The following is a 22,923-nucleotide window of genomic DNA, read 5'->3' as shown; positions in this document are numbered from 1 at the left end:
CACTGACATGTTTTTAATATGAAAGGACCCATGGTGGATGAGTGGCCAGACCACTTGCTTCTCAGCAAGGAGCTCTTGGTTCTGTTGCAAGAGAGGTCAACCCAGAATTTTTTCAATGGGAAAGTCGGGAGACGTTACCATCAGCCTGTGTATGTAATCCTCCAGCCATACCATCAAGGTTCCACTCCCATATCACCACCCTCACCATGTCTAATCACATGGATGTTGGCGAGATGTTATGCTGAATACGTTCATTCTTTACAAATGACATTAAATTTTTTTAAATATTAAGAAGTTTGATAACATTGAAGACAGTATTCTTAACTCGGATACATCAGAACTGGAATCAATGATATTTAATTTTGAAAGGTTCCTTGAAAATAAATTACGGTATCAAAAGTCAGACTTTCAGTTGTTAGAATTAATAATAATATTTCACTACTCTTGGAATTGGGCTTAAAACTCGGTACCTTAATGAAAGGCAGTCTACTGTGTACGTGTGTAGTTCACTTTTAACAAGACAGCGTGTGCATGTAATGACAACCAGCACTGTAGAGACTGCCTGAGCCAGCTGGTGCCAGCTGGTGCCAGCTGGTGCTGGGTTCACATCATGTAATGCCACCACCAACAATTGGAAACATCAGTAATAATTACGCTGAAGGCAACATAGTAATCTTTTTAATTCTTCTAAATAATATGCATAAAATGAATTTTTGTGACATAAAATAATTTTATCATAACATCATAATACATACATATGAAACAGTGGCGAGGCGTGAGGTTTACATGAGGGGAAGCAATAACTCCGTTCACACCAAAACATGATGAGGTTGGGGGGGGGGGGGGGGTCCGGGGGCCCTCTGCCGGGAAAATATGGATTTCAAGGTACAAAATGGTGCTATTTAAGTAGTTTTCTTAACTGAACATTGACTATTCCACAGGTAGAAAAATTGACATTTTTTTTAAATACATTATTTTTGAAAAATAATGATTGACTTACATTATTCTGATAGTAAAATACCTACTCTACATTACTTATATACTAAGTGGGAGTGGAGTATCATCGTACGCCCACAAATCCCCCACGCACTGCCAGCCAACAGCCCGCGGGAGAGATGCGCGCGCCCCGAGAGACGACCGCCGACTGAAACGTGACATCGCCACCTGCCCTGCCGAACTGTGGCGGACATAGCCGAAGCAGTCGGCGGAAAAATTCCACAGTCTGCTTCGGCCATGTTCGCTCCAGTTCGGCAAGAAAGCGTTACCTTCGTAGCTTCTACCGCGTATTTTTCCAGCCAATCCCCTCCCTGAACCTTTGTACCATGCCACCCCCCCTCCCGAAAGGAAACTACTGCGGCAGCCTTCCTGCTGAAAGCGGTCCTGCCAGCGCTTCTAAACCTAGCAACGCTTCTAAAACAGCATGTTTTTGTGTCAACGAGTTCTTTTTTTATAGCGCACAGCGCACAGTATTGGGTCCCAAGAAGATAGTGTAAAAAATACATACACCTAACTGCACGAGCCAAAGTAAAATACTATTCTGAATAAAATATTTATTTAAAAAATACAATGTCTGGAAACTGCCTGGGCAAGCACTGCTTGCCTTGCTTGCCCTGACGAGACGCCACTGATATGAAACATCATAAGGAATGTTAGAGAGGGACAACATTACTGATTCCAACATTTAGTTGTCAGAACTTTCAGTTCAGACTTCAAAAATCCCTTGGAGGCTGTTAAACTGTAAGATTACTGCATGTCAAGTAAATGTTTGTGGTGTCAACTTAATGAAACAAATTAAAATAAACAAGCCTATAAATATTTGAAGTTTCTTTAATTTGCTGCATTCCAAATACACATTGGAAACATCCTAGCAGCCCCCTTAGTAACTACAAAAAATAAACTCTATACACATTAAGTTTAAATATTTAGATTTCCTTAACTGGTAATATAACCACTAGAACACAATACTCAGCAACAATAAACTTGCAAATTCTTGATGATGCTTTAGTCTTTTTTTTAGCATAGTGAAGATACTGCAGCTATGCTAAGAATATGATCTATAACTGCATTTTACTGATGTTACTTCCCTTAAAGTACATGACATTTTTTATAAGTGGTTACACACATTTACTGAAATTTTGCTTAGAAGTGCAGCCTAGTTACTGGATACATTTAATGTGTACATAAGACATGAAGATGAAAATAACTTAACATTTAGTTCAGGGTGCCAAACATTCAAAATATTAAAACACTGTCAACTACTTGCAAAACTTGCTTTGCAGAAAAATCAGTCCATCAAAACAACAAAAGAATTTATGCTACTGGTAAAACTCTGGTTAAATTGATAAAAAATGCCCATTGATGTATACAGAATGAATATGAATTCGTCCGACAAACTTTGGCTGCAGGTTGAACACATTGATAAAATTTATTGTTATGTACTGTCAGCTCAGTTGGTAAGGCTGAGAATGTTGTGTTGTCTATGGTTCGTTAGTCAGCAGCTGGCATCATGGTGGACAGCTCGTCAGATAACCTGTGTAACCAATGTATCGCATAATACACACACAGTGCGTGTAACGGGTACATAAAAGGAGGAATTCCGGATCGGTTCGTGCGTGTGGAGTGGTGTACAGGCGATGATGGCGGCGATTGGGGTTATGGGAGAGTTTGTGCCGGGTCGGGACACGTGGAAGAGTTACCGCGAAAGGATGCAGTTTTATTTTATAGCTAATAAAATTGAAAACGACGAAGCAAAACGCGCTGTATTTTTCACTGACTGCGGGGTGGAACTCTACAACTTAGTTTCATCGTTGTTAGCTCCACAGGCTACCAATGAGATACCCATCGCCGAGGTATTCAGCAAGCTTTCCGTACATTTCAAACCGAAACCCAGCAAGATTGTGGAGAAATACAAATTTTTGAAATGTGACCAGCTAGCGGATGAAATGATAGCAGTCTATCGGGCGGAACTCCGGCGATTGAGCACGCATTGTAACTTCCCCAATTTGGAGAGGATGTTGAGAGACAGACTGGTGTGTGGTGTGCGAGATAAGATTGGTTCAGCACGTGTTACTGTCTAAGGATCCACTGAGCTTCAAAGAGGCAGTGGATATTGCTATGGCAGCTGAGGCAACTCGGAAGAACATATTGGACATACGTGGAAAAGGAGACAAGGTAAGTCCAACACGTGTTGACGAACATCTGGTGCATGCAATGGCGGGCAGAAGCCATACCGGCAGACGTCCGGACGGTATTCAGGCAAACATGGACACAGGAATACGTACACAAATGATGGGCCCCCAGGAAAACAAACGGAAACAACAGTGCTGGCGATGTACAGGGATTCATGTTGCGGAAGAGTGTCGGCATGTGACAACTATGTGTCGGTTTTGTTCCAAACAAGACCACATAGAGAAAGCCTATATTACGAAACAAAAACAAGGTAGGCCTATTGGTGGGGCTCGACAGGGAAATGTGGGGAATAAGTCTAACTCTGGACTTACTCACATGTTGTCAGATACAGTAAGAGAGCAAGAGGGAGAACAGAATGAAGCAGTGTACAGTTTGAATAACCTGCGAGCATTGAAAAGTAAGGCACCCTTTGTCATGGACGTTTGGTTGGATGGCAACAAACACTGCATGGAAATAGATACAGGCGCAAGTTTTTCTGTTATTAGTGGGGAAACATACAAGGCCCTGTGGCCCAAACAGCCACCATTGGACATGTGTAACATCGCAATGCGTACATGGTCCCAGGAACAGTTGCGGGTCAAGGGAGTTAAAACAGTCTTGGTAAAAACAAAGGGAAGTGAGGCAGTACCGCTTCTGGTGTTAGTGGCAGCTGGGAAAGGGCCGAGTTTGATGGGGAGGAACTGGTTGAAGCCCCTTGGGATTTAGGTGGAGGGTGTTTTCGTGGTAGAGTTGCAAGGAACCAAGTGTTGTGCAGAAGAGCCGATGGGTGGAGGAACTGGTAGACAAGTATCCAAAGGTATTTGACAGCAGCTGTTTGCACAGTATAAGGGTCCACTGGTATCCGTCGCGCTTAAAGAGGGAGCCACACCAGTATTTAGGAAATGCAGACCAGTGCCGTTTGCAATAAGGGACAAGGTAGGGGATGTAATCGACAAGCTGATTATGCGAGGAGCTTATGAGGCAGTTCCGTATTCATCGTGGGTGACACCTGTCGTGCCTATTATGAAATTGGATGGGTCCATTCGCATATGTGCTGACTACAAGGGCACAATCAATCCAGCATGTAAGACAGAGTGTTAACCGTTGCCGACCAACATAGAAGCTCTAGCATCGCTGGCAGGGGGTAAATATTTCACGAAGCTGGACTTGGAGGATGCCTACATGCAGGTTGGAGTCGACGAGGGAACGGCAGATTTGTTGACTGTCAATACCATCAAGGGACTTTTTAAGGTACGCCGATTACAGTTTGGAGTGAGCAGTGGCCCTGCCGTGTTCCAGAGGCTCATGGAAACACTCTTAGCAGGAGTATAAGGGGTGGTAGTGCTACTGGACGATGTGTTAATAGTGGGCCCAAATGAAGATCACTGGACACATGTAGTGGAGATAGTGGCGAGGATAGACAAGGCTGGGTTACGGTTGAATAAGTCCAAGTGTGTTTTTGCATCCGCAGTGGTGAATTTTCTAGGTTATAGGATAGATGCGGAAGGGATACATCCCACACACGACAAAGTGGAAGCAATTCGTAGGGTACCAGTGCCCCAAAACAAGAAAGACCTACTGTCTTTTTTGGGCTTTATCAATTTCTATGAGCGGTTCTTGAGAGATAAAGCTAGTGTGTCGGAGCCACTACACCGACTGCTTGATGGAAACGCTGTCTGGAAATAGGAGACACAGCATGCAGCTGCATTTACCAAGGCCAAGGAATTGCTACAAACAGACTGTGTGCTGGTCCCTTATGATACCACAAGACCTCTGGTGCTAACATGCGACACCACAGAGTATGGCGTGAGTGCAGTGTTGGCACACGTCATGGATGATGGTGAGGAGAGACCGGTGGCGTTTGGGTCGCGGACACTGAAAAAATGTAAGCGGAACTATGCGCAGATCGACAAGGAAGCCCTCGCAGTGATATTTGGGGTAACTAAATTTCGTCAATATTTGGCAGGCAGATCATTTACAGTGGTGACGGACCACAGGCCATTATTACGACTTTTGGATCCCAAGCGCCCAACCCCGGACATACTATCACATCGCATGTTACAGTGATACATCACATCGCATGTTACTGTGAAGTCTGTTGCTGGGCATGTATGACTACACCATCATGCATAAGCCAGGGGTTCGGATTGGACATGCAGACTCCTTGAGCAGGTTGCCACAGCCGACATCACCAAGGGAAGTCTCGGCAGTAGCAGATATCCTGATGTTTGAAGCAATGCCGGACGCCCTCTTGGACGCCCAGGCCATGGCACGATGTGTGAACGAGGATCCAGTGTTGAAGAGAGTGAAGAAATTTGTGTTGCATGGATGGCCACAATACTACCAAGTGAGGAGGTTCGACCCTACTGGAACATAGCTCGAAGCTACATCTGGTAGCCAAAACTGGACTAAGACATTGAGGAGATTGTCAGCCATTGCCAGATATGTCAGGCCGAACGCAGGGCACCAGCGAAGACTCAGATGCCATGGAGCACGCCCCAGAGACCATGGTCCCATCTGCATGTTGATTTTGCGGGGCCCTTTCAAGGGAAAACATTTCTGGTTGTCATTGATGCCTTTTCAAAATGGCCAGAGGTACGGATGGTGCCGTCAATGTCATCGGCTGTAGTGGTGCAGGAGCTGAGTATGATTAGTAACCATGGTATTCCGGACGTTGTGGTGTCTGATAATGGGACTGCCTTTGCTTCAAGTGAAATGAAGACCTTTCTAGAGAAGAATAGAGTCATCTGCAAGTATACGCCCCTATACCATCCGGCCAGTAATGGGAAAGCCGAGCGAATGGTGCAAACTGTCAAGGACAAGTTGAAGAAGTTGGAAGCAGGTGACTGGAATACGAGATTGCACAGACTGCTCTTTTCGTTGCGCACAACTCCCAGTACGGTCATGCAGAAGACGCCTGCCGAACTCTTGATGGGTCGAAAGCTGCAGACAGTTTTCGACAAGCTGCACCCGTGGTCGCTGTCGGGTGCGGGAAAAGGGTTAGTGGAGGATGGGTGAGATGGTAAAATGAGACAGTTTAGTGAAAAGGACCCAGTGTTAATACGCAACTATGGAGCTGGACCCAAGTGGGTCCCTGGAGTGGTGGCACGTAGGGAGGGTCCAGTTACATACCAAGTGCAGGCTGGAGGTACATGGCACGGAGACATGTCGATCAGATGGTGCGACACATTATCTGTACATGACTCCAGGGGAGCTCGAGGTTACCGGTGGGAGGAGCACCTGGGACGGGGCTCCAAGAGCAAGAAGAATCACTCCAGGAAGCTGTCCATCGGGGGAGACCAGAGATTCAGCAGCAACCACAGAGGCCTCCAAGCAGTACAGCGACACAACCAGGATCATCTGGTACGAAGATGAGTGGCAGCGAGATGCCCCTCCAGCGAGCGGCCGGTTCCCTAATGTTGGGGTACTCCAAGCTACCATTTTTGGGGTTTCCTAGTGACTGCGGTTCGGCAGCTGCAGTCGATCATGTTCGTCCAGGACAGCAAACATCTGAGGAGCTTGCTGGAACCTTGGAGTTCTCACTGCAGGAGACCCAGGGACATCCCCAGGAGCTGAGTAACTTGCCAATGAGGGTGAGGGAGCGATCCACATGAGTCAAGAAAATACCAATAAACTTCAGTGACTACGTTCTCCATTGTGTATAACCAATATGTACAAGTGCTTAGGGTAAAAATCACTTGGAGGGAAGGACTGTTATGTACTGTCAGCTCGGTTGGTAAGGCTGAGAATATCTTGTCTCAGCTGGCATCATGGCAGACAGCTCGTCAGATAACCTTTGTAACCAATGTATTGCGTAATACACACACAGTGCGTGTAACGGGTACATAAAACTTATGGTCTAAATTGCTTCCCAAGGCTAGTATACAACTTTGAAGTTGGCACTGAACTACATTTTTATTGTAAATGATAGAGAAAGTATTTAAGATAGAACACTCAGAATCTAGACTATGTTTTGTTGTTCCGCAAGAGGAACAACACAGAGGTTTTTTTTATTACAGAACGAGAAGTATGAAAGCAAGGTAAATTTATTAACAATAGTGCCCAATGAATTAAACAATAAACTAGATTATTGACATTGCACATGTTCTCTTGATAGCATTCGAAGTTCTCATTATTCTTCCTCATTACTGGCATACTCGCTGTCGGGCTCTGACTAGTAAAAATCAAAGAAAAACTTGAATTAATAGTTAGCATACCAATTGAACATAAAAGCCTTCAGCAAATATTTATAAATAACAAAAAACTTCTTAAGAATATTAATTAATGCCTGTAAATACAGATTAAAGTACTATTAAAAATTTGTAGGCAACCAGAAGCGTTTATTCGTAACTATACAAACACCACTTTAACAAACATGGCTTACATGAACAGCAAATGGTGAAGATGATTTAACTATATTGCACATCTAAAGAAACTTACCAACATCACTCACCACTATAATCATGAACAGTAACATATACAAAATATTAAAAAAAATATATATATATATTATAAAAATATTATACAATTATTATACAGATACAGTACTCAGGGGCAAACCTTGGATATCAATAACTCTAGTCCCAATAATAAAGTTCATTATAACCAAGAAGTTAATTATGAAACAAGTTACTGTGATGAATATGACCCACACTGAGCTGGGGGCATTTACAAGTACAACACTAGCCTTAAAATTGTCACCGAGAGCACAGCGAGTTTTCTTCCGCCTATTCACCTGCCGAGTAGCACCCTTCCTCCCTTACGATGCTCCACACTGACTTTTATGGCAGCAGCACCTTCCGAAGTTCCAACAGCTACTCCAGCATCGACTCGTTCCCCACGACGAGGTCTCGGCACGATTTTTCATCCATTACTCCAAGCAGTCCAACTCGCTTGCACCTTTGACACACTGGTTTACCCTCAATCGGTACAAGTCTGATGCATAGTCCTTATTACCGTCGATGATGTGGTGACATAGGAATGACATGTTCCTCCGGGGGGATGACACCGTCCGATATCTACTACTGGAGAACTAGTTATGGACACTGCTCCTGACCAACCAGCCCTTTGTGTTTGATGCTGACATGCTGCGACTTATACCAGTCTTGCAGCAGCCTTTTGTCTTACTCACTCGACAAATAACAATTTTTTCTCTGTCAGCGGCGGGCAATTTGAGATACCTTCAGTTACTCTACACCACTAGTAGCGTTGAATTTTGAGGCGTGAGTTTTTACCATTTACTCGCTGAGCTAGTTGACTCGTAGAGCGAGTGGTCTCTTCCACTCTAGAGAGAGTTACCTTTCACTAGTCGTCTCCCTTCTCTTTGAAGAAGGTCACTGGCTGTTGCTGTACTGTCTGTCTTTACTTGTAACAGAAATAGGGCTTACCAATGTCCGAGGCTAAGTCCACACTCCGGGGCTGTCATCGATTCAGGCAGCGTGACGTCTTGTAGGCGGCCGGTGATCAAGGCAGTGGCAGAGCAGTGTTGTTGTCTCGTGGTCTCTTTTCCTTCTCTCTCGTTGTGCTCTGTCTTGTCTCGCCCACATGGGGTATATATACCCGCCTGGGCTAACAAACTTCGGCACCAATAAAAGACCAAAACAATTGACGAAAAACTCGCACCGGAAATAGTTTTCGACCACGTGGTCTGACGTGGAGCATGGCGGCGTAATCTACCCTCTCAAGGATGAACTGATAGCCACTACACAAATAGCAGAGTGTGGCGGGATGGTATACCAGCAGGGGTTAACACAAGTCAAACCGGGTGGGAAGAAGAGCGTTATGGGCGTGAACATTTCACCGTAACAGTTTAATTGAATGAAGTTCTACAACAACCACCAATTTTGTGGCTATAGAATAACTATTTCATTGAAATAATTGGGGGTGGTAACATGTCACAAAAAAATGTGCAAAATAATGTTATACGCCCAATTACATTAAAAAATAATAATTTGGCTACAGCATCATAATACGCAGTGGTTGTAGAACTTTTTTCAATTAAACATCATACAGACACTCAGTGTTCCAACTTAAATATTTTCTCTATTATTTACAATAAAAATGTTGTTCAGCCATAGCTTGAATGATGTATACCAGCCCTAGGAAGTACTTTACAACATAAGTCATATAGAGATTTTCAACTTATTTTGTCGTGATGAGCCAACGTTCCTTGTTCAAATTCACTCTCTCCCCGTATATGTCTAATATCTAGCAGCTCCGACTAGCAAGGACACCAACAGAGTGGTGTAACGCACACCACTAGGTAAGACAGCTATGACCACCACAGCACGATTCTAGAGGCGACCACTGCTCGTAACTGCGTCGAGTTGACACAGCGATGGCAACTGTCCAGCTCAATGTGAGAGTTTACTGGCACACGAGGCATCATTCTCACAATATTGTAATGTTTACAACCTGCCACCCACTAAAGGTTAACAGAACAATGCCCACTTTAATAACACAATTCTTTATTATGTAAGTCACTATGATGATAGCAAAATTTATTTCACAAGAAACAGAGGATAAACACATGGAAAGAAGAGTATAAGCCCAACTATTTAAAGCATGCATTTAAATACTATTAAATGTCAGAAAACTATACTGAATTACAACTTAATACTCAATCTAATAAGCTAAAGATACTGATAATATATTAGTAGTTAATTTGATCCTTTTGAGTTACAATATATAACTCTTCATTAACAATGTGTACTGACACATATATACTCTATTAACATGCAAAAAGCAAGAAGCATGCAAGTATGTGTTCTAAATATTAATTTTTAATTGATTTTAATATTTTTGTTCATCATTCTTTCGTCAAGTAAAAAAAAGTTCTGAACGCTCATCACAAAATAAAAAAATATGCAAATATTATTACAAAAAATGTATACAGTTTAAGTGTATGTGAAGACCAATTTTAAAAATTTTAATCAAAGTCGAAGAAGATCCACTTCACTGCAGACATTCATTTAAATTATTCCCAAATAATTAAATACTGTACCATTTATACACCTTTGAGTGCTTAAGTAGGGGTTTACCAGCACATTCTGTATACCACACACTGAATAAGAACAGTCTGGGATATATTTAACAAGCTAACCAATAATCATGATAGCAAAATTAACTTACGTAACCTTCTTTTCAGAAGGCTAAATAACATGCGTGTGTGCAAATTCTTAATCATTATGACAGAAATCTTGCTTTTTTTTTTCTATAAATGTATAAGTAGGCTTAAATAAAAAAAAGCAATCTTAGTGCAGTATCGGTTCCAGTAATAATTTTTTTTTTAATTATTGTGTAAATTCAGCAACTTTAATAAATCTATCAATAAAGCAAGGATTCTCCTTTGTTGGCAGTGCTCTGACCCCTGGAAGAGGCATCTGGTTGGAAGGAAGGAGGGGAATAATCATCCCTCTTGTTGGACTGAACTTCTGTTTAAAGGAGCCAAGATAAGCAGTTGCAGCAATTCACTTCCATCTGTTTCTACTGTCAGGTAAGATTACAGAAACGTAAACATTATCACACGAAAAAAAGGTGAGACCTAAGCACTGATGGCTTTAATATTTTCTTTTAAAATAAAGAGCAGAAAAATATAGGGTAGTAAAAGCTTAGCACATTCATTTATTTTTCTCTCTAATTAATGTGTGCTTCTGCAAACACTTTTGTTTGCCTCCTTGCAACATGAGATGACTTTTGTCAGCCACTCAGGAGTAGATACTGGTTGGAGATGTCACGACAAACATTGCTGGCAGAAGTTACTATGCTACAGGGGTGAGGGTGGGTGTGCATCCAGTCGGTCCGTGTGTTTATTGTCTATCAGAAAATGTGTCGTGGCATGTTTGGGTTGCTGATTTACAATGCTTTACATTCATGGCCTAATATTTTTCACCAAATCTTTACAAAATTTCTTCTCTTTGTAGTTTTGAATGAAACTAGTAATCACCACGCGGGCAATGCGCTGTGCACTATGTTACAGCATGAAACCTTTATCAGTTTGCTGAAGTTCTGATCTTTTTTTAAAAATTTTAAATGTTACCTTCCCGAACAAAATGGATTAACCAAAACAATGGTGTTGATTATGGCATAATTTGAGCTGGCTTTTATTACAAACTGCTCATAAAAAATCTTCAGAATCTTCAAAAATTTTAATTTTTCTTAAGCCAAAGAAAATTATTCTTTGATTCAACTTTGAATTCCCGAAGTTTCGCACACCTCTGGCCACGTAGTGGCCAGCCATGGAGCAAGGTAGGGTGTTGCACCTTAACTTACACAATTTACAACTCAGCTCCCTTTCGTAAAACATTCAAACAAAGAATTTTCTGAGTATTGCGAATAAAACTCTTGTACAAAAACAATACAAAAATGATTGTAAGTTCATGTTACTGAGTGTTGCTTGAGCATTAAAAAGTTTTAATATTCAGACTTTTCAGACAATTAAAATATCTTCATAAAAATTGATGTAGACATCACTGAGATGAACTAAATGATGTAGATTCATCAGGAGAGACAGGATTACTAATATTTTGTTCAAATACTGTGCACTGAATGGGCAGCCATATAGGCTGGAAAAAGAGATATGGCCATGAAGTGAAATGAATATAATATTCTGCGCACCTGTTTGTGTTCCTAGGCCTGCCTTCTCAGATTACTTGGTGCAGTTTTTAGTGACGAGGCCATCCATTTAATAAGATAAACATGTTTTCTTTATCTTTGTCAATTTTGTGCAGGTCAGAACTACTGAATACCATAAGTAACATACATGTATAATTATACAATGGTAGCACAAATCAGTAGAAGTAATGCCTGAAGACATGGCACCTAGCTCCCAGCTGAAACTCAGGGTGCTATAGCAAACTGATATGAAGCAGCAAGGCAAAATAATTACATTGCTGAACAGTCAAAGATATTCTCTTCAATTCTCTTCCCATTGTGAAAGAATAAAATATATGACATTAAAAATGTGCACATTTGAAATTATGTATTTGACAAATAATACCTTTAATATAAAATAGTTTTTTTGGTACATATTCAAAATTCTGTAAGTTCAAAGAAACTGTAAGCAGAGGTGCAAAGACATAATTAAAAATAAGCAAATAGGAAAAGTGTGCTATGTATCAACATGCATCTTTTACTTCACAACTTTAAGTACCACTTCAAAACTGTAGATAGATAAGTTTCTGAAGTATTTTAACACATTGTTTTCAAACATATAAAATACTTATATTTGAAGTATTTATTTAAGGTATTTTTATTTCACTCAAAATTGTTTTTTTCATCAGCTGGCAAATACTGATAACTTATAGCTTATAGGGACCTAGAGCATTCGTGTTCATTATTGGAAAAACACCAAAATTGCAACCTATCATACAATTTAATGGTCTTTATCACTGGATCATTGGTTACCTGAAATGTCATTAAGGACTAGAAGCCAATGAACTACACAAAGTGTGACCGAGACACAGGGACTGGAAGTAACGCGCTACTAGTAACGACGTTATTTGTAACAGTTACTTTTTATGGTAATGATCGTTGGTAACGCAATATATTAAGTTTTCAGTAACTGTAACTGTAACTGAATTACATTTTTCTGCCTTAAAGTAACGATAATTGACGTTACTTCTTGCGTTCCATTTTTTTATTTCTTATTGAACGAACAACGATTTGTTGATTTTTTCAATCCCAGAACGAAAATCCCGACAAGCATATTATTTGCGATGGTATTGCTTGTACTTGTAAAACTGCGGTTAGCAGCCTATGCTCGTATTTTGATTGTCATTTATTTAATAATTGTGATATGCTGGTTTACTGCTGTGCTGTTTAATTAATTAACCTACCTGTGCACATGCGCAAAAGCAATGACAGAATCTAATGAAGTGAGAAGCCGAGAAAGCAGTCCAGAATTTTCGTTGCCGTGGCCTTCATATTTTTTCCAAGTTCGGTCGAGTGATAAAAATAACCTTATTGTGAAGTGCTTGTTGTGTGGTGCTGCGAACAATTTTGTAGTGTGAACTAATAACTCAATGCAATTTAAGACCTATTTAAAAAATTTCAGTTTAAATAAACATATACCTTTACTAAACACAATATGTTTTATTAGCTTTTAACTATAACAATATTACGTATCATATTTTTAGTTTTTCACAAAGTAACTGTTAAAGTAACTTACAGTTACTTTTCTCAGAACTTTAACTGGTTTATTTTCAGTAGTGTAACTTGTAGTTGTAACAGGGTTACATTTCCAATGGAGTATTTGTAACTGTAACTGAGTTACGTTTTAAAAGTAACTTTCCGGTCCCTGCCGAGACATGTACAACCAAGACAGAGGGTGCAACAGAGCATTGCCCATACTAACTGCACATCTTGATTACATAAACTGTGAACATCCTGGTGCCACTAAAAGGTCAAAAAATAAAATTATTTACAAAAAAATAATTAAATAATGCCATAATTTAATTATTAGCATACATAACATTAAATACATTACATATGGTCCTAAATATTGATTTTTAAATATTTAATGATAATTATACTAAAAGTATAGTACACTTTGCTTACTTACAAAATTTTTTTTTTTAATTCAATTTTCCTATTAAAATTTATCTAAAATATTAAATTATTTTTAATTACAAAAATTATATTAAATATTTCATCAGCTACATGATGGTCATACATCTGCATCTAGAACTGAAATAAAAATTAAGTGAGCAGTTAACAGTGGTAACTGTGCCATTATATTCTACCCAACATGCTATCCCAGTTGCTTATTAGCAGTTATTAATAGGGGCGGTAATTCACAACTGTTGCAGGTTGTGTCAAAAATAGGCCTTCATAATTTTAGACTATAAATCTTCCATTTACCTTTTTTCAAGTTGAATTTTTTTGAAAGTTTTGTTCATCTGAGGATATTTCTGAGTGCCAATGTGCAAGAGAACTGTAATGAGTGATTGATAAATGTCAAAACTTTTTTTTTGTGTGATCACTATGTGGAACCAACTAAAATATGTTAGGTTAATTCTTTAACTTCACAGATCTACCCTAGTGCCTTATGATTCACTCATTTAGCCTAGATTAGCATAAATACACTTTTGATGACAATATTCTGCATCTGCATATGAACAGATCCACACCCTACAATAAAACCTGAGGGAGCTTTTGACTATTGACTGTTACATGTGTGTACACAAGATTATTCATTCGTGACAACATGCAATAAAATTACTTTTGGTAGATACTCAAAATACACAATAAAACATTTTCTTCAGAATCCTTAAGTATATGTAACATGCTTGTTTTTAATTTTTTGCTAACAGGGTTACTTAAGGTGAACACAGTTATTCTTGAGAGATTAAATTGTAGGGGCAAGTTTCAAAAAGTCCACATTTCCCATCTTAAGAAATATAATTCACAGCTGCATTTGGTGTGTAAATCTATTGGCTGTCATTTTTTCACAGCATCTGGGCCACCGCTTCTTTCCTATCCTGAGGTGGTGTGCCCTAAAGAACAGGAGATAGCCATCTGCAGCTCCAGCCTGCCACATGTCTATTTCTCTGATGGCTCTGAGCTGTCGTCTCTGCTGCGCTATGTCCACATCCCTGCCCTCGCTCTGGTCACGTTGCGGAACTACTAGAGGAACGATCTGTCCACTATGTGACTAGCAGTGCCGTCCCTGGCTGCATGTGCTGTTGCCCCCTGCAAGCATACCTCCCGCTGTGCAGGGATGCTGTGCGAGTAGCCGCGTCCTCTGGGTCGCGACACGTCTTCAAACACTGAGAGAGCAGATTTGTCTCTGCTCGTGGCAACTGAAAAGCTGTAGGTGACTATCACTGCCCTACTTCATACTTATCTACAAATTTTCAACATTTCTACATCTGTCTAAAGTGTGTGCTGTCCTCCTCTGAACTTGGGGTTACCTGCACGTGAACCTTCATTTCAATCTTTAGTGCTGAAGAAATTGATATGTATCTTACTGACTGACTATCTCCTTGTTTCTTATGATTCATAAGTGCATTGCTTTCTTTGGACTGGCCGATACAAATTATTCTCCAACATCAGTATTTCCTTGGGCACAGACAGATTAGGACAGGGGAGTTTAAACCGTACTGGTCTCGTTCAGCATTTTCAAATACTCCCGACCATGGTGCCGACACCCCCTTCCTTTTCCCCTACCCATTTTCTTCACGTCTTCACTTTTTTTAGCCTCTGCGTCGGCACACTGCGCACTATGACAGAGCTTAGTGATTCCTCATTCTGGGGTAGTCCTTGACTGAGCCATTTAATGTGTGTTCCACAGCACGCACGTCCGGGTGTATTATGGTTTAACGTAAGTACTGTTTGCTCTGTGTTGTCTTGTACATGGGGGTTGTATCATTAAATGTAACTTCAATTTCTGAGTAACTTTTTTTCTAAATTCCTTTTCGATTCGCCACTGTATAAATTATGTTAGGCTTTGTGAAGTTACTTGGAAGTATGTTTAAGAGTCTGATTGTGTTTCTTTGCCATAATGTGCTTCGGCGTGTCGGGGCTGCATGAATATTTAGCGTCTCGTATGTTTTCCCCCACCCTTTTCATACAGTCTGTTAATATTGTTTTTTCTGATACTGTGAATTTTCTCAGCACATGCTGTGGATACCCGGGACCCGTATTTGACATGTCAGTTGTGTACTGAGTAGTCATTTTCTCTGACTACGCTTATTTTGTGATAGCGATACTTTTGTCTTTCCCTGGCTTGCTCAATTGTGATAGTAATTTTGTTAAAAAATATAATTATAATTTTTCTTATTATATCATTTTAACAAATTTTATTATGTATATAATTTACAACTTAATGTGCCCCTTTGACCTTACATATTTTAATCATGTAATACAATCTTTGTATAACTACGAATAAATTGTCAAATGATTATTTATGTAGATCCCATTACTGACAGAAAAACAAATTACCATTATTAAATAGTTCATAATTAATTTATATAATATTGAAAAATGTAAAATATCAATTTGTTTTTTTATTTGTTTAGAAATTTAAAGGTTTTTTTTTCAATTAATTAAAGGTTTATTTAAGTTCAATATTGAGATGTAGGATGTTGTTTTATGGCATATTATATACAATAATTCTAAAAAATACTTATTGTTTAGTTTTACATATTAAATTAATACTTTTCTAAATTTATGGTGCAAATAATTTTGTTCCCATGCATGGTAATGTGAGAGCAAGCCGTATAAGATACTGGTGGTGAGTCGGAACAAATTTATTTTAATGTGTGTTTTTATGTAATTTTAAGTTTTACATTGCCATATGTTGAGTGGTTTATCCAAAAAGGATAAGTATTTATAGGTCTACATGATTGTATCTAAGTGAAGAGTTGATTAGATAAGTTTAGCCACATATTAATTACCGTAAATTTATTAAAATGTATGGATTCTAATAAATATTACTTTTTTTTTTAATCTAACTAGATTCTGGAAGATTTAGTAGTTGAAAAAGGATTTGAAATTGAAGCCAATTTAAAAGTGTGGATATTGATGAAAAATTATTAAAGTTGCTGTTAGTATGCTGTAAAGCTATTTTAATAATTTTCACATTAAATATTTCTAATTTTAAATGAAGTGTAATAATTTTCACATTAAATATTATAATTTTAAATGAAGTGCACCACATAATTCCTCTGGACATCACCAACTCCACTAAGCACCACAGTTTATGAAGACTCCAGTTGGAATTCTAAAATCCATTTTTCAGGAATAATCAAACCCAATTAAAAGTACTAAAAACAACATTAAAAAAAAAATTAATTAGTCATGACTTTCCAAATTTACCAAAATAAATTTAAGGTAATAAAGGTATTTTAATACTACAGTGTTAGATAATTCTGCAACAAAGCTACTTTAAAGAAAAAAATTATTTAAAACTACAAAATGGTTTTTTACTGCCTATCATCTTTAAAAATCATTTTCTAAGAGTACATCAAGTAGTTTACCATTTTAACGAATGGTTACGTTAAGTTACATATTACAAATACTTACAGTTATATTGTTAAAAAGGTAGGTTAGGTTGGGTCAGCTAGGTACATTAAAAATACTGTAAAACCTTTTGAACGATTGGTTAGGAATTGAACATAAAATTTTGCTAAATTAACGTAACCAACCACTTTTAATATTGTTACGAACACAGATAGGACCACAACGCACGCTAGGTTTGGAGCTAGCTGGCAGCCCCGTATGACCTCTGACGTAAGGCATGCCTCACGTGCCTGGTCAGATTACAAGGGTCCTCGCTACCCTATCCCCAACCCTTCCGCTCCTCTCGCACCGTCCCGCCTCAGGCCAATGTCAATGACCCTTTTGGTGGCCTGGGAATTCTGCGCGTTTCCTGAGGCCGCCGCACAAAGTGACGAGAATAAACATTGCCTTTCTGGACTTTTTGGGCGTTGGGTCGACCCATGGTGAAGCACCTTATGATGATTGGAGGACATATCTCAAAGTCAAAAAAAGCATTTTGGAATTAATATTATTATAATTTTTATGGAAACATGGCTATCCATAAAATATACCCTGTGATACTGAAAAATAATGTGGGATGAATTGTAAATACAGTAATATTTTTTTCCTTGATTGAATCACCTTTCCTGAAAAATGAAGCTTTTGTTAACATTTACCCGTAATTTCCTAGAGTAATAACTTTCCATAAAGTATTTAAAAATGTTGCTAACCTAATCAGCCATTCAAACAGTAAACACTCAGCTACAATCGTAACAGCACGCACACAGCACAGATGTGTGAAAGTTGAATGTACACAGACAGCAGCTGCCACATTGGAAACTAGTACACGCACCGGAAAGCAGCATGCACACTGAACACAGAAAGTTGTCAGAGTCCTAACTTTTCTCTGTACTGTGCGTTGCTTTCTGTTTGTGGCCAAATAGCGTATACTTAGTCTGCACCACAGAATAACTGGTGGTTGCTTTTTAAGTGCATTTCAAAGATAAAGATTGAAACTAATTTGAAAATGAATATATTTACAAGAAATTATTTGTAGTTAAATATATATATATATATTTTAAACATAAAACTGTGAAATGAATGCTTGGATTTAGGCAAACAACTGCTTGCGTATATAATATATTACAAAGTTCCAACATTTGAAACAGAAATGTTTGATAGAAATAAATGGAATAATCTGTTGGGTTGATTCAAACCGCTGAGTTGAGTGCAAATGTAGCTTCGAATGTGCTGCGAGCGTGCAACTGTACTATTTTTGTGCTGTTTAATTGCTATTGCGGATGTAGCCTGGGCTTAAACCACTTGAAATATCACACAGCTGTTTTAAATAATCAATAAAAATTACATACAGGGACTCAAAAATACCTTTTTCAGAATATTATTTTTTTTTTCAGAATAGTACTTACTCTAGATTAGTCCCATTTACCCTGTTATTTTATGTGATGAAACCTAACTTGTATGGATCAATTTAAAGACTTTGTTAATTAACATATTCCTTAATAAGACATTTTAATACACTTTAAAAACGTTTTGGGCTGAATTTCCTGTTACAGTTTAGATTGGTGATTTCCACCTTATTACTAACCGCATTCACTGGTTGACAACAAAAAGTCAACAAAGCAATACAATATATAATTTTAACCATTAGGACATTCAATATATGGGTGCTCTGATTTTCTTTTCATGAGAAACGGGAAATTAAATGATTCTCACCCATTCATCCCCACCAAATTAACTAAACGAAATCTCTTCACAATTCTAACCCAAACACGTTTCACTTCTGACACAACAAGTGGTCGCATATAAAATCAATACGCCCAAGTCCCTGCAACCATGTGCACAAATCATGGCCATATAGAGAGATAAACTGGCAACTTTCCTTCAATCTCGGTCCGGCGTCTTGGGGGGGGAAAAAAAGAGCGCTAGAGTTATTAATTGATATATTATTTTTAAATTTATGGTTTTCGTACCTGAGAGTAGGGAAAGATACATAAATATGAAGCATTAGCCATTGTGACGTGAAGCCGTTTTTCTCCATTTCCTTCTGATTTTCACATACCAATATGGCGGACGTTTGTTATATTGTTATATTATTATTAGCTGTTCTAGCCCACTTTATTAAAGACTATAGTTAAGCTTTTCAGAAGAAAATTAGATCACAGTATTTCTGGTTAGTAAGTTAATAAATATCAAAAGTTCTAAACGAATCTTCATAATTCAAAAATAATGAATGATATGATGACACGAACCCTGCTACCTTCATGTGAATTTAGTAGGTACTATTATGTTCTGTCCGGAATCACGGGGTAGGTTCGGCCCATAGAAAAGAGAGGGATGGTTCGGCCTTGTGGTGGGAGGCAGAGGTTCGACGCAGCAGGGCCCCCCGAGCTGTTTAGGCCACTCGGGACGCCTGTTAAGTCCAAGAAAACACTGTGTTATAACTTATTAATTTAATCCGGCACAGACTTTTACATGGTGCTACCCCTCCTGGCCATAAAAGTTGTCCCGAAACGAATCGTCACACGCGCAGCCACTCTCCCAGTGGCGACTCATGATTTTATTACCCGGTAAGGTCATTCAGTTCTGACACGACACAATGATTACATATACAAACCCTAAACATAACACAACTACAACCCTAAGCAAGATCACACTCCACAATAACATTTATGTATTACACTAGGCTAGGATCGTGTAGGCCTGCTGCTCCGGTGATGTTACATGAGTCCTAAAACTGTCCCAGATATTGATGTGTTAGAAAGTTGGTTACATAGTGCCTACTGGCTGCCCCGTGCGGGCTAAAACTAAGTAGCCGACTGGCTAAGAAATCGAGTGAGGCGCCGACGGACCTTCGTCCAGTCCTTAAACAGTACTTACATATGATGTAGCGCGCTCGTCTTGGATCACTAATTAATTAAGTTACATACTACATAGTAAATCGAGGCCAACCATGGGACTGAAGAAAAAGGTTTTAAGAATTGCTTAATTATGGTAAACTACATGTCTGTGAAAATAAAGAAAATGCTGGTTCCGTGATTCGTGGATGCTGCTGGCCTCTGTGAGCTCCATTAGGATACTGCAGTTCTTCCCGCCAGCCCACCCACGGAAAACGCGTGATTTTCACGGGAAACTGAACCGACCATATTCGGGACAAGGCGCACGGTGAAACATAATTTTGGAAGAAATAAAGTGTTTGACTTGTCCCAGGCAGAGAGGAGGAGCGGGAGCGGTCCCCAAGCAGGGGTCGCTGCCCAAGAGCAGGGAGAGATCAGGCAATGGGGGGGGGGGAGAATGCGGGAGAGGTCCCCGAGGTGGGGTTGCTGCCCAAGAGCAGGGGGGGGAGAGAGCGGGAGCGGTCCCCGAGTAGGGGTCGCTGCTCAAGAGCAGGGAGAGGTAGGAAGGAGGAGCAGTTCTCCAGAGAGGTCGCTGCCTGAATAATACTGCTCAAGTATTCTTGCCACTTTTATTTACCTAGAATTACTAGGAAGAGCTTTCTGCCTGGCTTAGCTCAGCCAGAGTAAATATACAATGTATGTACATATTCATCAGGGAGGGCACATCTGTACCCTTCCTGTGCATACATATTCGAATTACAATACTATTTACATTCACTTGTATAATTTACAGGCTTCTTGTTACAACACTGTGTATTTACATATTTGTCCTGAATTAGGCTGGGCAGGTAGACAAAGTTTCCTTAATTTACATTCCCCTTCGTCTGCCATCTAGGGGCGGGTGGCGAACTAACTTTCCTCCCCATAGATTATGTAGGATGGGTGGCGCACTTGGGGCTTGTGCTATCATACCAGCCGAGGCCAAACTGGTGGACATGATAATTCGCCCCCCTCCCTCTGTGGCCTTGACTGGGATCGTTGCACATGCCAGGAGTCAGCACGCTGGGCTTCAGTCCCAGGGCTGGCTCCTCTACACTGGCCACTACACTTCGCTTTATGACAACCTGTACCGTGCCGGTTTGGTGAGGCGATCCCGTGGTCGTAGCCTCTGGCATGGACTGGAGTGTATTCTTGGAGTGGTGTTTTCTTCTTGCCGAGTGTCCTGGGGTCCTGATGACATTGTCCCTAATGATGGGGATTTGCGGAGGTTATCTGGTCCCGGGTTAGGTTTTTCGGTGGAATCCCTTAGTGGGGATTTTCGTAGGTCCTTTTGGTGGACCTTGATGGTATTCTGAGGTTTCATTTCTAGGTCGAGCACTTGCCCGCGTCTCCCCACGATTGGGTAGGGTCCCTGCCACCTAGGGGAGAGGCTGGCGCAGAAGTTATCCTCCTGTGAGGACATTGGGTGTGTCCGCCAGTAGGCCCAGTCCCCTATCTGGAGTGTTGATTCTTGTACTCCATCAGGAGACGCAGGATGAACCCTTCGGTGGTATTGAGACTGATGTTCTCTGGCGGCTTGTTGTCGGGCTTCGGCTTCGGCTCCGGTGTGCGGAATTTGCTCCTGTGCTTCTTCGGCTTGTTGGGGTTGTGTTGTGGGTAACTCCTATTCTCCAGGTCGGGGAAGTTCGTTTCCCAGCAGCAACTGGCTGGGGCTGCAGCCGAGCGCTTCATTGTATCTGTTCCGAAGGGAGAATAATATTGATGGGATATGCTTGGTCTTCCCCAAGCCGAATCCGTATTCCCTTTTTAATTTCTTGATTCCTTCGCTCTGTGGGGTTCCCCCTGGGGTGGTACAGTGCGGTGGTCCATCGGTTCACTCGCCATCGCTTGCAGGCTTTGTCCCATTGTTCTCCGGTGAATTGCTTCCCATTGTCTGTAAGGATCTGTTTGGGATATCCCCAGCGTGAGAAGACTTCATTCTCCAAGGCTTGTATTAACTTTGCTGCTTTAGAGTTTCTCAAGGGAAATGCCTCCACCCATCGGGAGAAAAGGTCGGTAACCACTAATAGGAATCGATTTCCCCGGGCACTCTTGGGGTATGGCCCCATAAGGTCGGCTGCTACTGTTTCCCAGAGTTTCTCTGGGCGGCGAGGATGAAGGTGGTCGGGCCCCGCAGGTCGGTGTGCTTTGGCCGTGTTGCACCGATAGCATTGCCCTACATACTCTTCCACATCCCTCTTTATCCCGTCCCAGGTGTATCCCTTTTGGATTGCCCTCCGGGTTTCCGCCATGCCGGGGTGGCCGGCGAGATCCGCATCATGGTATTCCCTTACTACCTTTTCCCTTAAGGCTCGGGGAACTAATAGTTGTGGGTTGGCCCCCTTGTCAGGCCATCTCACTAGGCCAGCGGGGTGGAGGCGGTGGGTGCGAGCAAACTGTTGATCAGCGGGCGATTGCTCAGAAGGTGGGGTATTATGTATGCGCTGCAAGCGCTGCACCATCATACAAATGCCTGGGTCTGCTTTTTGGCCCTGTGTTATGGCTTGGCAGAGACTTTCCCCTGTGATCCCAGTTTGCTGTAGGCTCATCCCTTCCTTTGCTGTTGGAGGGAGTGGGTTTGGGTCTGTGACCATCCTGTCGTAGTCTTGGAAGTCATCTTCCAGTGGTGGCCCTGTGGGTGCTCGGGACAAGGCATCTGCGAACTCATTGTCCTTCCCGGCACAATGTTCAATGGTGAAATCGAACTCCTGTAGCATCAATGCCCAGCGGGCAAGTTTCGCCTTACTGTCCTTCATGGATCCCAGCCACGTAAGTGCCCTGTTGTCGGTACGCAACGTGAAATGCTGGTCTTCCAGGTATGGCCGAAATCGCTTGATGGCCCACATGATGGCCAAGCACTCCAGCTCATTGCTGTGGTATT

The 22,923-nt window shown here is 40.8% G+C and overlaps 1 long non-coding RNA gene across 1 annotated transcript; it reads right to left on the bottom strand.

Annotated features, from left to right (window-relative positions):
• Positions 1 to 1,809: 1,809 nt before the first annotated feature.
• LOC134527904 (uncharacterized) lies at positions 1,810 to 19,009 on the bottom strand. Its single transcript, XR_010074311.1, has 2 exons — positions 18,883 to 19,009; positions 1,810 to 7,342 (listed from the first exon to the last, which is right to left on the bottom strand). It is a non-coding gene; the product is annotated as an uncharacterized LOC134527904 (long non-coding RNA).
• Between the last annotated feature and the right edge of the window lie 3,914 nt (positions 19,010 to 22,923).

Source organism: Bacillus rossius, chromosome 1 (genome assembly GCF_032445375.1).
Source record: "Bacillus rossius redtenbacheri isolate Brsri chromosome 1, Brsri_v3, whole genome shotgun sequence".
NCBI lineage: Eukaryota > Metazoa > Arthropoda > Insecta > Phasmatodea > Bacillidae > Bacillus > Bacillus rossius.
This window is presented reverse-complemented; position numbering and strand designations above follow the sequence as displayed.